Below are 15,589 nucleotides of genomic sequence, written 5' to 3'. Positions count from 1 at the left end.
GGGTACTGAAAACGGCTCAGGCGGACTTCACCTTCAGAGAAGCGTCCTTGTATGGCTCGGTTGACAGCATTATCGCCCGCCACTGGTTCCCATCGCAGATATCGGCTCAAAAAATGACGCCGTGTCGTTCGTTCTTTTACTGGCGCAGCGGACGTTTCCAAGAAGTGCAGTTTACGTGTCGCCTGTTAGGGTAGTCCCGTCTTCAGGCTGAGGCCGAGATGCGTGTGCGCTAGCAATCCCACCCGAGGTACTCCTTGCACCACAACGATGGCGTTCCTTCTTAATGCTCGCAGCACGTGAGTGCTCTATTATACGCTTTTCTTTGACCACAGGCACTTGAAAGTGAAGTTATACGCAGCGGTTGGTCACGTGCGTGGCAGTTATCTAACTGAAAGCAATGTAATTCGGAAGGAGTCATGGACCGACTTTTCCAGTGAAAGTGTATCGCAGGGGCGAATGAAAAACAAATTTTTTCGTGAGTTAACAAATCGACAGCGTGCGACGCGTATCCTCGTTCCGAGCACTTTATTGGTGATGCAGTAAAGCAGTACGAACATTGTGTCGTTTAATCACAGATGGTCCATATCTTGGGCGGGCAGAATTCGTACGACCAAAACCGCCTAATATCATAAAACAGGGATTCTGCGATGAATAAGAGATGGGAGGTGCTGGGCGCGGTGCTCGTGCTCGTTATATAGAATATTCGCATTTTTTTTTTTTTTGCGGTGGCGGAGCCTTTCACCTGGGGCTTATCATGCATCGGCTGGCTTGGCTTGAGCTGCGCTCACATTTCTGTATGATTAGCAAGTGCATGCGTTTTTCTGTTTGTCGTTAATTTTTGTGACCATTAAGGTGAAATGACGAGGCCAGAGACTCAGCCGGAGCTATGAATTTTTTCGTTCTTTCTTTTTCTTTTCTTTTTTGACTTAGGCTGTGCCAAACATTGATTGAGAACTGATTACAACGGCATCCATAATGCACCGTAATTGTTAACTTTGGTGTCGCAGAGTACAAAAAAAATGAACTACATTTGGCAGCGAAAGCACTTGGAACTGACAGTCTTTATGAATAATATGAATAATATGAATAATATACACAAGCCCTATGCAGTGCAAATGCTGTGTGTTAAGCTTTTTCTTTAACTTCACGCAGCGATGTCTATATTGTCGAATGCTTGTATTGCTGTTGTGTTAATTTATGACACTTTATGGTAGATTGCTTTTGGAGCCCACATTCATCGATAAAGTTATTACAAGTGCCTGAGAAGTGAAACAATTGGGCAACAACTTCAAGCAGTTTATTTTTTAGTGTGTAAAGAGATGCCGGAGCCTCGTCGAGGGAGTCGCAACACCTCTGCATTGACCTGCATTAAGAAGAGTAAAACACATGACCCAAAAGTGACAGATACGCAGTGCAAAATGCGAAAGCGCTCTTTGTGCAGCCCGCTCGTTATCCGATAGCCACCTCGATGCAAGTTTAATAAATATGAAACATTTTAAGAAATATTTATTAAATATTTCAACCGTGGTCGACAAGCGACAAGAAAGTCGGAAAGGCGCAACAAAAGGAAATTGCATAGCGCAATAGCATATGTAGAACGCACTATTGATTAGATAATCCTTCACAACTGAATTTCATAGGAGCAAGATTGCAGGTTATTATTTTGAATTGTCTGTAAATACGTTTTATCGGAATGCTTTGTAAGTGAACTAAGTAGCGTATGCTGCGTGTTAGCGAGAATTTCCAGGGCTTGGGCGCCTCTTTGGCGTATCTTATGTAGTTGAAAGTGCTGCGTGGAGCTGTGATGGAAAGCGAAGATTTCATATTGCTTTTACACCACGTTTTTTGTAGCGATTCAAGGTTTCTTACGCTCGTGTTGGTTAACACCTTAAAAGAACCAGTAAGTTTCGTATTTTTAACGTGTATGTAAAGTGATTTCCGCTCAACTGAAATCCTCTGCACGCGTGGAGCGTTTCTTTCCAGCAGCTGCGTGCACGCTACAGCATCTCCGGCACCGCCCCTCGGTATCGCTTCAGCACTGCGGTGTGCGTTTAGAAAAAAAAAACGATTTTGTTTTGAAACCTGACAACTGACGCAGGCACATCGGCAATTTCGTATCTACAATTACTACTGCAGAGGCACATTTGGTGGATTTCGACCACGTCAGCTTGTCACTACGCACTAATCTCAGAACCGCCAAAGATGATGGCAACCATCGAGTGGAAATGAAACGGTTGATAGTCTGACGCCTGACTGCATCTGGAAGCCGCCATACTTCGTTTGTTAGCCTAGATTAAACATTGGGCACGTTATGATTTTTAGTATTCTATGTCAAAAATTGAAATGCAGGTAAATGCATGCCAATAAATGTAAGTTATGGTATCGCACGATGCCTATACAGCTCCGTTCGTAAATTGTCTTCGATTTCTCTAGAGGTGCTGGGTTGTTTTGTTGTCGTTAAAACACGAGTGAACGACCATGCGCTCGTTTGGAAAAGCCAGCGAAAGAGCGTAAACCAGGCAATGTGCAGTATTGGAGTCTTTCTAAGAGAATCTACTACCGCATGCAATGTTCTGACGCGCGCGCTAAAATAGTCGCGTCGCCACTGCTTCTGTTAGTTCACGCTGCTGCACGTCCTTTTGCCAACAGCGCTAAATATCGCAACCACGTGAACTAAATATTGGTTCCTTTTAACTCTGCCAGAGGTCTCTGCTTTCCCCTTATGCTTATAGCATAAGGCTATTTGGAATTACTGCACCTGAATGCTACAAAGAATCATATAGGAGGTATGTAGCATCGCCCTGTTTCAAAGGCGACGATCATATCACTATCAATAGTTTTATATATTATTATGTATCTTAAAAGCTAACGAATGTATTGTCTACCTGCTAAGGTCTCAACTCGAGACTAGCAGTATTCCAAATAATATATATATATATACATATATATATATATATATATATATATATATATATATATATATATATATATATATATATATATATATATTCCCCGTAAGGAGCCTGGCGGTGGTCTCGTGCGGACGATGCCCTCTCGGTGAGCGCATATTTCCCCCCTCATCTTTTAAGAGATTCAATACATACAAGCATTTGTCTCGCAAACCAGATTGATTTCAAGGGAATTTTCCACGTCTCAATTATTTCTCTCGTCGTATTCGAGTGCTCATTGCCGTGTTATAGTTTGTTAACGAAGCTTCCCCTCAAGTCTAAATCTTGTAAGGCAGTTTGTCGTGTGCGTATCATGGCCACGCATGCTTATATCGCCTTTCCGTTTCTCTACCACGGTTGCGCCTTAAAACCACGGCGCTGCAAGTTTGCTTTCTTTTCCTTCCCTCTTCTCCGCCCTTAAACTGGCTCTCTTAACTACTACACGCAGAGGCAAGAAACAACGCGCTCTTTAGATACTATAGATGAGATGAATATTTACAATTATTATTAGGGTTATAATTATATTCAAGTGCTGATTGCCGTGTTATAGTTTGTTAACGAAACTACCCCTCAATTCTAAATACCTTAAGGCAGTTTGTCGTGTGCGTATCATGGCCACGCATGCTTATATCGCCTTTCCGTTTCTCTACCACGGTTGCGCTTTAAAACCACGGCGCTGCAAGTTTGCTTTCCTTTCCTTCCCTCTTCTCCGCCCTTAAACTGACTCTCTTAACTACTACACGCAGAGACAAAGAAACAGCACGCGCATGCGATCGCATAGATGAGATGAATACATATATATAGAAAAGCATCAGTCATAGCTCTCGAAGTATAATATAATATAATATAGAATAGCTCTCGAAGATAGCTATTCCGGCGGCTAGCTTCCCACGCTATGCGTGCCGTCCTCGCACCTGTTAAAACTTTTCCTAGACGCTAGAACTATACCATTCCTACGCAACCTTGAGCGATCGGAAAGCGCGTTTTCCACGCCTGGCCGGCGGAGAGGGGAGGCTTCGTTCCGGCCGCGAAGCTCTCCACATCCCCGTAAGGAGCCTGGTGGTGGTCTCGTGCCGACGATGCCCTCTCGGTGAGCGCATATTTCCCCCCTCATCTTTTAAGAGATTCAATACATACAAGCATTTGTCTCGCAAACCAGATTTATTTCAAGGGAATTTTCCACGTCTCAATTATTTCTCTCGTCGTATTCGAGTGCTCATTGCCGTGTTATAGTTTGTTAACGAAGCTTCCCCTCAAGTCTAAATATTGTAAGGCAGTTTGTCGTGTGCGTATCATGGCCACGCATGCTTATATCGCCTTTCCGTTTCTCTACCACGGTTGCGCCTTAAAACCACGGAGCTGCAAGTTTGCTTTCTTTTCCTTCCCTCTTCTCCGCCCTTAAACTGGCGCTCTTAACTACTACACGCTGAGGCAAGAAACAACGCGCGCTTTAGATACTATAGATGAGATGAATATTTACAATTATTATTAGGGTTATAATTATATTCAAGTGCTGATTGCCGTGTTATAGTTTGTTAACGAAACTACCCCTCAATCCTAAATACCTTAAGGCAGTTTTCCTAGTCTCTAAAGCCGCTCGAGTTCACGCTGCTCCTCTGGCGGCCATTTTTCCAAGAAATTATGCCAAGAAAATTATGCCAAGAAATCGACTGTCGCGGACAATACCAGCCCCTTTCCACATAAGTATGAGGCTCGGAGCAGGAGCTATAGCGCTTGAAAGTAACCGCTGGCTTGACGAACCAACCGACTGAGCTACCTTTCCGGGCAACATTGAAGGATCACGAGTTGAAATCACATGTTATGTTCCTTTTTTTTAAGGTATTTTCCTTCCTTTTATCACAGTACGGAAACCCTCCTAAAAAAAAAAAATTCTATATCCTCAATTATGTGTGGCCACACATGTGCAGGTCATAAATACCAGGTTCTCTAGCCGAGTGCCATCCATGCGGTATAACTGAGCTCAGATTGGTCCACCTTGACTGATCAAATAGGACGTCACTGTAGGTTAAATGAGGCGTACAACTCCTGCGGGACCCGCCGTGGTTGCTCAGTGGTCATGGTGTTAGACTGCTGAGCACGAGGTCGCGGGATCGGACCCCGGCCACGGCGGCCGCATTTCGATGGGGGCGAAATGCGAAAACACCCGTGTACTTAGAATTAGGTGCACGTTAAAGAACCCCAGGTGGTCGAAATTTTCGGAGTCCTCCACTACGGCGTGCATAATCAGAAAGTGGTTTTTGTCACGCAAAACACCATAATTCAAATTTTAATTTAACTCCTGCGGGGACGGTAGAGTATCCGTCTCCAGTGCAAGGGGACCGTGATTCAAATCCCGGTGCCGCGCAATTCTCCTCCGGGAAATACACAAAAAAAAAAGAAAAAAGAAACCGTGTGTTGAGAAATTGCACAAACAGGCCTGGAGTGCGGCCTGATCCCGGTGACCAGAACCGGTAACGCACTCTCTCACCAGAGCAGGATTGGCCACCCTGGTGCAGTACTTGGCCACAACCTCCTATATGAATACAACAATCAAACCCCGGCCCTCAGTCCCCAGCAGCCGCGAAGCAACTGACCACGGCGGCGGTCAGATCTGTAACGCTGCAGAGGGTGCTAAGAATACCTGGCTCCGGACAGGCCGCCATTGGAATCTGAACCTGGCAACGTTTAACGTTAGAACGCTATCTAGTGAGGCGAGTCTAGCAGTATTATTGGAGGAATTAGAGGGTAGTAAATGGGATATAATAGGGCTCAGTGAGGTTAGGAGGACAAAAGAAGCATATACAGTGCTAAAAAGCGGGCATGTACTGTGTTACCGGGGCTTAGCGGAGAGGCGAGAACTAGGAGTCGGATTCCTGATTAATAAGGAAATAGCTGGTAACATACAGGAATTCTATAGCATTAACGCGAGGGTGGCAGGTCTTGTTGTGAAACTTAATAAGAGGTACAAATTGAAGGTGGTACAAGTCTATGCCCCTACATGCAGTCATGATGACCAGGAAGTCGAAAGCTTTTATGAAGACGTGGAATCGGCGATGGGTAAAGTCAAAACAAAATACACTATACTGATGGGCGACTTCAATGCCAGGGTAGGCAAGAAGCAGGCTGGAGACAAGTCAGTGGGGGAATATGGCATAGGCTCTAGGAATAGCAGAGGAGAATTATTAGTAGAGTTTGCAGAACAGAATAATATGCGGATAATGAACACCTTCTTCCGCAAGCGGGTTAGCCGAAAGTGGACGTGGAGGAGCCCAAATGGCGAGACTAGAAATGAAATAGACTTCATACTCTGCGCTAACCCTAGCATCATGCAAGATGTGGACGTGCTCGGCAAGGTGCGTTGCAGGGTCCATAGGATGGTGAGAACTCGAATTAACCTAGACCTGAGGAGTGAATGGAGGAAACTCGTACATAAGAAGCCAATCAACGAGTTAGCGGTAAGAGGGAAACTAGAGGAATTCCGGATCAAGCTACAGAACAGGTATTCGGCTTTAACTCAGGACGAGGACCTTTCTTGAAGCAATGAACGACAATATTATGGGCATCATTAAGGAGTCTGCAATAGAAGTTGGTGTTAACTCAGTTAGACAGGACACCAGTAAGCTATCGCAGGAGACGAAAGATCTGATCAAGAAACGCTAATGTATGAAAGCCTCTAACCCTACAGCTAGAACAGAACTGGCAGAACTTTCTAAGTTAATCAAGAAGCGTAAGACAGCTGACATAAGGAACTATAATATGTATAGAATTGAACATGCTCTCAGGAAAGCAGGAAGCCTAAAAGCAGTGAAGAAGAAACTAGGAATAGGCAAGAATCATATGTATGCGTTAAGAGACAAGAACGGCACTGTCGTTACTAATATGGATAAGATAGTTCAAGTGGCTGAGGAGTTCTATAAAGATTTATGCAGTACCAGTAGCACCCACGATGATAATGTGAGAGGTAATAGTCTAGTGGAATTTGAAATCCCACAAGTAACACCGGAAGAAGAAAGAACGCCTTGGGAGCTATGCAAAGGGGGAATGCAGCTGGGGAGGATCAGGTAACAGCAGATTTGTTGAAGGATGGTGCAGACATTGTTCTAGAAAGACTGGCCACCCTACATACACAATGCCTCATGACCTCGAGCGTACCGGAATCTTGGAAGAACGCTAACATAATCCTAATCCATAAGGAAGGGGACGCCAAAGGCTTCAAAAATTATAGATCGATCAGCTTACTGTCCGTTGCCTACGAAGTATTTACTAAGGTAATCGCAAATAGAATCGATCACCTTAGTCTTCTGTCAACCAAAGGACCAGGCAGGATTGCGTAAAGGCTACTCAACAATAGACCATATTCACACTATCAATCAGGTGATAGAGAAATGTGCGAAATATAACCAACCCTTATATATAGCTTTCATTGATTACGAAAAAGGGTTTGATTCTGTCCAAACGTCAGCAGTCATGGACGCATTACGCAATCAGGGTGTAGATGAGCCATATGTAAAAATACTGCAAATTATCTATAGCGGCCCCACAGCCACCGTAATCCTCCATAAAGAAAGCAACAAAATCCCAATAAAGAAAGGCGTCAGACAGAGAGATACGATCTCTCCGATGCTATTCACAGCGTGTTTACAAAAGGTATTCAGAGACCAGGAGTGGGAAGAATTGGGGATAAAAGTTGATGGAGAATACCTTAGCAACTTGCGATTCGCTGATAATATTGCCTTGCTTTGTAACTCAGGAGACCAATTCCAATGCATGCTCACGACCTGGAGAGGCAAAGCAGAAGGGTGGGTCTGAAAATTAATCTGCAGTAAACTAAATTAATCTTTAACAGTCTCGGAAGAGAACCACAGTTTACGACAGCTAGCGAGGCACTGGAAATGGTAAAGGAATACATCTACTTAGCGCTGGTAGTGACCACGGATCCGGATCGTGCGACTGAAATAACCAGAAGAATAAGAATGGGCTGGGGTGCGTTTGGCAGGCATCCTCAAATCATGAACAGCAGGTTGCCACTCTCCCTCAAGAGAAAAGTGTATAACAGCTGTGTATTACCAGTACTCACGTATGGGGCAGAAGCCTGGAGGCTTACGAAAAGGGTTCTGCTTAAACTGAGGACGACACAACGAGCTACGGAAAGAAGAATGATGGGTGTAACGTTAAGGGATAAGAATAGAGCAGATTTAGTGAGGGAACAAACGCGAGGTAATGACATCTTAGTTGAAATCAAGAAAAAGAAATGGGGGGGGGGGGCATGGCAGGACATGTCATGAGGGGGGAAGATAACCGATGGTTATTAAGGGTTACGGTCTTGATTCCAAGGGAAGGGAAACGTAGCAGGGGGCGGCAGAAAGTTAGGTGGGTGGATGAGATTAAGAAATTTGCAGGGACAACATAACCACATTTACTACATGACCGTGGTAGTTGGAGAAGCATGGTAGAGGCCTTTGCCCTGCAGTAGGCGTAACCAGGCTGATGATGATGATGATGTTGATGATATTTCGACTTCAACCACAGCAAATTTTCCCGACGCTTTCTTTGGCTTCATTGTCTGTTGGATTTCTATGGTCATGATATGTATATAGAACATCGCACGCGTAATGGAAAGACGCGGGATCGTTCCCTACCTGCGGCAAGTTGTCTTTTCGTCCGCCTTCATTGCCATGTATCTATAATTTCTTCAAATCAATTAGTAAGTAGGAGTGGTTATCCTTATGTTTTCCTTGGGGTCGTTGTTGGCGTCTCATGATAAGATTAATAAAAATCGGGCCCCTCGGTTAACCACCTGTCTTCTCGTTGTATATATATATATTTATATATATATTGGGAAATGTGGAGCTATATACTATAAGTATGTAGTAATCGCACGCGTAATCGGCCCCTCGGTTATCCCCTTTCTTCTCGTTGTATATATATGTATAGATTGGGGAATGTGGAGTTATATACTATAAGTATGTAGTAATCGCACAGCGCCAGTGAATTCGAAGTGGTCTTTCTCGGCGTATACCTTATTGCAACCTTTTTCATGTTTGTGCCCAAGTTATGACCAGTTCTGAGTGTATTAGCAATGTATATGCGTTTCATTTTTTTTATTTGAGCGCAAATACTTAGGAAATAATGTTTTTAAAGTGTCCTTGTGGTAATCTAACTTTCTTCTTTACTACTAAGTACACCCAAGGTGTACCAAGGTGAGTTGAGATTGTTCGCTAAATATTTTTGTTTGTCTTCATCGATTATCAAGTACCTATTTCTGTTTATCAGAAATGATATTTATATTTTGCGATAAAAATTGTTTGCGTCGCGCTGGGCGTTGTTTACTTTATGTCAAATATTCTTCAATATTTTCGTTCCTAAACGTGGGCTTAGCGTGTGCAGCACTAGTTGTTGGAATCCAGGGAAAAACTCGGCGAAGGCGTGAGATGGTAGTTCGTGAAATTTTAAGCAGAAACATTAAGACATGTTGGTGCGAGCAAAAGTCAGTCAGCGTCATTTCCCCGTGATGAAAGCATGTTGTCGACCCAGGTGCAAAACCTGTAGACACCTTCAATGTGACATTGAAATTAAAAGCACCACAAATAGGTCTGTACGCGGAGTGAGCACTACCTTTACTTGCACTAGTTCCGATGTGATTCTCTATGCTTGAATGTTCATTCTCTAAGGAACAATGCATCGACGAAACGGGACGACCAGTGAACGTCACGTGAAATGGACATTGCACTGACATAGCGAATAAGCTTTCCAAAGACATTGCGGAGCATTTTTACCAACCAGGTCATAACGTTGATGAACTTAAACAGGCATCCTACAGTCAAGTTTCCATTCTGCGCGAGACAGAAAATACAGAGAATCAAACCCCATCTATAAGTTCGAGACATTGCAAACAATACGCGTAAACCTTTCAAATGGAGATTCAGAATTTATTCGCTATGCTACATTTGGAGCTACAGGCATGAGCACTTAGATATTTTTCATTGGGCTGCCTAATGTTTTCTTTTCCGTTTCTTTCCTCCCTTTCTTTTTTCTTTTAGTTATATATTAATTTAATTGCAGTATTTTCCCACGTGAACCACTTTCCGCCACTTCTTTTATTCTCTCTGTCAGAGACGATTGCTCACTGACCTCCACCTAAGCTGATAATCGCCTCCACCTCTCCTCCATCCCCCAAGCCCTTCTGCACTAAAAAAAAAAAAAACACACGGCTAACTGACACACGGCGCTACCTAACATTCGTCCACCAACGTTGTATAGTACACCCTTCTTTTTTTTTCAATTCACCCTCGCCACTAACACACCTTCGTTCGTTGCCTCGCCCACCCGCCTTATCCCCTCTCTCCTTTAGAAGAAACGCACCTATATAAACTGTGTAGAGGAAACCGTATGTAGCCTTGAAAAGGACAAGTCCACTGGTCGAAACTTTCGCTCCCTCTTTTACCTTCATCTGGCTTTGCTCACAATGTATATAACACGTTGGTGTCAAGCTGCAAATATACGGTTTTTACTACTTTTGCAGAAATGAATGCCATAAAACAGGCAAGAGTAGTAGGAGTGTTGCCTTTCTAAATTCCTTCATGTTCAATATACAAAATTAACGTTAAGAAAGAGAAGAGGGAAAGGGCAGGGTGACGCAACGAGCAGCGTCCTTGGGTGCCTCGAAGACGAATGACGTCACCAGCGACAGGTAAAACGGAATTTAATGTAAAAAAAGAAATGCGTAGAAAGAAAGCGAGGAAAGGAGACTGGATAACCTCGTGGCAGCGGACTGGCAACGCTTCACTTGGGAGGAGTGAAGCGGAAAGAGAAAAGGAGAAAGGAAAGGGTTAAAAAGTGATGCATGTGGACCTATAATGCGTTTGCCGTTCCTTAAATGCACTCGCCGGGCCCATTCGCCTTAAAGTATAGCAGAACTCTTGTGCGATACACTGTTTATGACTCTCTATAGTTCATGGATCCAATATTTTTCATTCCGTGAATTTGTCGCCAAGTCAAGTGTAAGGGCAGTAGAAATGAATTTGCTCTACGGTCTCGCCGCAGTCATACGAGTTGCAAGATGATTCAAGCTTCAGTTCAAGTGCAAGAAAAAAAAGTATTTTCCTGAGCGAGTTTCGGGAGGAAACGCTGCGCAGTCACTAGGAACGGCACTCTACCACGTCACCCCTCGCGTGAGGGCAGTAGGAAGAGCGCCAGACTTTCAATGCTTTCATCGAGCGCCACTTCTAATGTACCGTTCCTGCGGAACGACGCCTGCGGTAGCACTATCCCACGCATTATGCTTCCTACGTGTCTCCATGCCTTTGACGACAGGTGTCACTAATAGTTATCACCTACCAAACAATCACGAACCACCGGACAACAGTGATGGCCTATTCATTAGCGAAGAGGCTCCGCCCAGAAGACCCTGGAGAGCGGGAGGGGCGGTTTCAGAGGGGGTTGACTTGCCGAGACTTGTGGAATCGTATTGCTTAGTAGGCCATAAATATGATGCCTTGGCGCAAGCACGGAAGGGAACCAGGGTAGCACAAAAGGGAGGGCTCCCCTTGTTCCCACCATCCCGTTCTTTTAAATTTCTTTGACTAGGCTTCAGGATTGTCACCCGACTCTCCCTCCTAGCTTATTTTTTCCTTCCTCCATTGCCACGGCATCCGCGGCCGCGTGGACAGTCTCGCCTGCCCTTGCGAGGGAGGGTCAGCATGCCGTGAGATGGGGAGGGCTACGCTTGTCCGCGGCGTCAGCTACTGAGGTCAGCCCGCGCTACCAGCGTCTGTGACGTGGATCACTGCTCTTACAAGGGGAGATGCCGAGTGGCTCGGTGCGAGGCTCCCTTGGGTGTTGTCACCGCTGACACTGGTGGCACGACTTCGTTGCGACGAAGGGGCCGTTATCCTCGTTGGTGGAACCAAAGCGGGAGAAAAGCGTAGTGCCGCACAATACAGGCAGTGCGGCAATGATAGCTACGATATGGCGCCAGAGTTGCGCGCATCGTCTGTATAGAAACAAAGCGATGCATGAGCAGAGGTCTGTCGGCGACGGTTGCTGTGAATCGGACCCACGTGTTGCCTCGCGAGATCTCCCGATTAGCGAGGCAGAGGCACCACACTTCGTTTGGAACGTGTCACATGCGACAGATCGTTCGCGCCAGCCAATATATCGCGAAATGATAACGCGTCTCAGGCTACCTTCAAATTTCGCATTAGGGAGCATCTTTATCAACCATACCTTTTGTCTTATTTGTTTTCGAGCGCACAACCTTGGGTATTCCACAACATTTGCACGTATCACGACATGTTTATTTTTAAGAGGCGGCCGAATGGCAGCGTTGTTGGAATATGACCCATGCATCGTTGGTCGAGGGTAGTACGGGGGTATCATGCAACGCTCCACTATCTTGGGGGGAAATGTTACGGCGGCGGACAAACTGGTCGGTGTCTCAAACGATTGCCCGGCTAATACCAGAGGCGGGTGAGAATCGAGCGGGTCCGCATGGCACCAATTTGCCGCGCATACGTCACCGCCGGACTGCCCCGTTAGCGCAACGCTTGGCGCCGCTGCAAGCATGGCGATCCTTGCTGCTTAAGGACCGATCCCCCCACCCCCCACGGCGCGCGTTCTTCCACGAATGTGGGCGGTGCTTAGACAATACATAAAATAATCTATATTCGGACGAGTGATGAAACAGGTTCACCTGCTAAACGAGGCAACATATTTTATTTGAAATTTATTGTGCGCCTCTTCTGTGTGCCTAAACAGAACGTTGATGGCACACAGGTTGTAAAACTTTGGCGGAGCGTATGTGGCCACGTCATATATACAAGTCTAAAAAAAGAACCGAAGCACTTGTTTTTGGTCGTTGCAGGAAATCCTACACAGTCAAAACATGCTACGGACGCTCAACGTGAGCGCATTGGAAAAATCGGTCTTCCTGCTTTCCAGAAGGCGTTGGTGAAGCCTCCAATACCAGTTTCTTTCGTAGCATGCGCGCATGTAAGAGCTGTGGTTGGTATCGTACTTCAAATTCCATGCTTGGATAAAGCCTCTGTGGCCGTCCTTGCCCAATTAAAACTTGTTTGCCGTCTTTCCTTGGTCCGTCAAATGACTTCGTCTTTATGCTGGAAAAGCAGTAAAAGACGAATAATCTTTAACACAATTGCAGTCGTACTCAGTCATGAAGTACGTAGCAAAGGGAATAGGGTATTTGGTAAGCAAAATTCCAAGCATAATACTGCCTATCGCGTTATGGTGAATTGCAATTGATACTGCCGGACATATAAAAAAAATTAGATCGCATCTAATACCCTTACGCATACCGGTATTATTGCGTCAGAGGGATAACCCTTGCAACATCGTATAATTGGAACTCTGTGTTGTTAAAAAAAACTTATCCAAAGCTATCAGGTGTTGCTTTCGATTACAGGCAGAACAGCTTCATCCTTGATCATCCATGAATACAGAACCAGATATTGCCAAAAGTATCAGACATGTCTGCAATAACGTTAGGCTTCTACAAATTTTCGTTCCGTAATTGGCCGCAATAAGACAATATTTGCCGATACCGCTGTACTCGTAATCACATGCAAGACAGGCACAAAAGCCAACGCCCTATTACACACATCTTGCACATTACCGGCTCTAAGTTACATTACCGGCTCTTACCCCTGTATTTACAAAGACAACTTAAATTGAAGCCCATGGTTGACTTAATATAAATGACGCCTGGCGTTAACGTGCCCAAAGACGCTCACTGCGTCTCCTTCGGCGCGTTCACGATAGGAGTCATTTAGAACAAGTCAAGCATGGGCTTCCACTTAAGTTCCATTGCTAAATGCGGGGGTAAGTTCCATTCCAGGCTCTAAGTTACACTACAGGTAATAGGTTATCAATGTTAAGACCTCGAGCTATACATTACTAGAACAACAAGTTTCTTACAGAATAAGGTCTCTGGTTGGATGGCGATTGAGCTCGCTGTGCCGGTGGTTGAAGGGATGTAACGCAGTCTTTAGGAGTGGCCGGGAAAAAATGTTTGGGCTCCGTCAGCCGCCGACTCCAGGTCGCGATAGGTGCCGCAAGTGAACGAGTCGGGATCTCCCCGCAAGAACCTTCGGAGCGTACGCGTGAGGAGAGCTGAACGCCCCTCTGGCGGTTGATAGACGGCCAAGCACGGCAGCGAAGGCCACATGCAGAAGCAGTAAAGCCTATGCTCAGTCGCTCTCTCTTCGTCCTGGGTCAACAAGCAGGAGTAGGCGTGTGGTACAGTCGTCACTGTGTGAAATCCAACCTCGCGTCCGCGCTGCAGGTGGATCATCATTTTGCCAAAGTGAGTACCGTAGTTCCTGCATACATGGTCCATACGATAAACTACCCAGGGCTGTAGGACCCTTAGCTCTATCAGGCAGCAGTATATCCGGGCCATGCACGACAGACGGTTCTTCATGACGCGCATAGCTTCCAGGTGGGCGCGGATAGCGTTGACGCCCTCTTCGACGGACATTCCACTGACTTTCGGAAGGTTAAGCCTTTTGTCATCCAAAGAATGCAGCGTCTCTGCTGACATGCTCGAAAGGTGGGAGCACAACACGTCCAAGTCTGGAGATGACATCGCGAACGCTAAGAGCGGCTCTGGGATACTCGACTTCAGATAGGGCGTTGCTCGGTGGCTTGGGCAAAACCGAGGCTGTTGGACAAAGCCACGGAGGTCAAAGCAGTGGGCGTCTTGTTCCCTGTAACGCTGGCGCTGAGGTGTCCTTATAGAATGTGCAGGCGTACCGGTTTTTAAGTTGAACTGGTCAGATGGGCAGGCTAGGCTCGAGAAGTGCCTCGGTTGCCGGTACAGACGGATATACCTTGTGCAGCGTCGCGGTGAAAGTCTGCGCTACTGAAAGGACACGGCTACACTGACGAGTGTTCCTTGGCCACAGGAACATTAATGCGCGCCTTAACTTTGCAGATGGTCACGTGCTTGATAACGTAGCTAGTTTGAAGTATTGTCACTCAGCAAGAAAAAGAAGATAGTTGCACAGGCGCACGTTCTCAATGCCTATCAGATACTACGAACGAGTGGCCCCTCATGACCTGGCCTTTTAGATTGTGTTTGCAATTTCATAAATAAGTGAACGTAATGGGCCCACTCCACATAAAGCGTTTTTTTTCTCAATCTTTTATGATAGAAGGGTCATGACGACACGGATATTTTGTGCCGAGTACTGAGCGAGAAACAATCATTGTTCCGGGACCACCGTCTTACAAAATCAAAATGCCGCAAACAGTTGGCAAAAGGCCCTTCCCAGTCGTGATGTCTGGTTATCCATAACATCGAAACAAAACGCGCGTAATTAGTACATTTGACCTATATAACCATTGTGACGGTACCTCGCAGGACAGGGACTTGAAGAGAGAGGAAAGAGGAAATGTTGGAAAGATGACTATAACCGTTACATGTAGTCTGTACCTTAGACTACATTAATTAGTAACAGGGAAGATAAAGTTTGTCAGCGTGTGGTAAACTGCCAAAGAACGTCCCATTCGCAACGTCACTGTCACATAGAATTATTTAAGAGGGAAGCTCGATACAGGGTAAATGTTGGCTCTGCGGCGGGCAATCAGGAATTGTGCGTGCGGCCCTGGAATTTTGCAGAAAT

The 15,589-nt window shown here is 45.5% G+C and overlaps 1 long non-coding RNA gene across 1 annotated transcript; it reads right to left on the bottom strand.

The window, feature by feature from the left end:
* Positions 1–12,643: 12,643 nt before the first annotated feature.
* LOC142563752 (uncharacterized) lies at positions 12,644–14,845 on the bottom strand. Its single transcript, XR_012824399.1, has 2 exons — positions 13,881–14,845; positions 12,644–13,063 (listed from the first exon to the last, which is right to left on the bottom strand). It is a non-coding gene; the product is annotated as an uncharacterized LOC142563752 (long non-coding RNA).
* Between the last annotated feature and the right edge of the window lie 744 nt (positions 14,846–15,589).

This window comes from Dermacentor variabilis, chromosome 11 (assembly GCF_050947875.1).
Source record: "Dermacentor variabilis isolate Ectoservices chromosome 11, ASM5094787v1, whole genome shotgun sequence".
NCBI lineage: Eukaryota > Metazoa > Arthropoda > Arachnida > Ixodida > Ixodidae > Dermacentor > Dermacentor variabilis.
The sequence above is the reverse complement of the archived record's forward strand: the minus strand, read 5'-3'. Positions and strand labels throughout refer to the sequence as shown.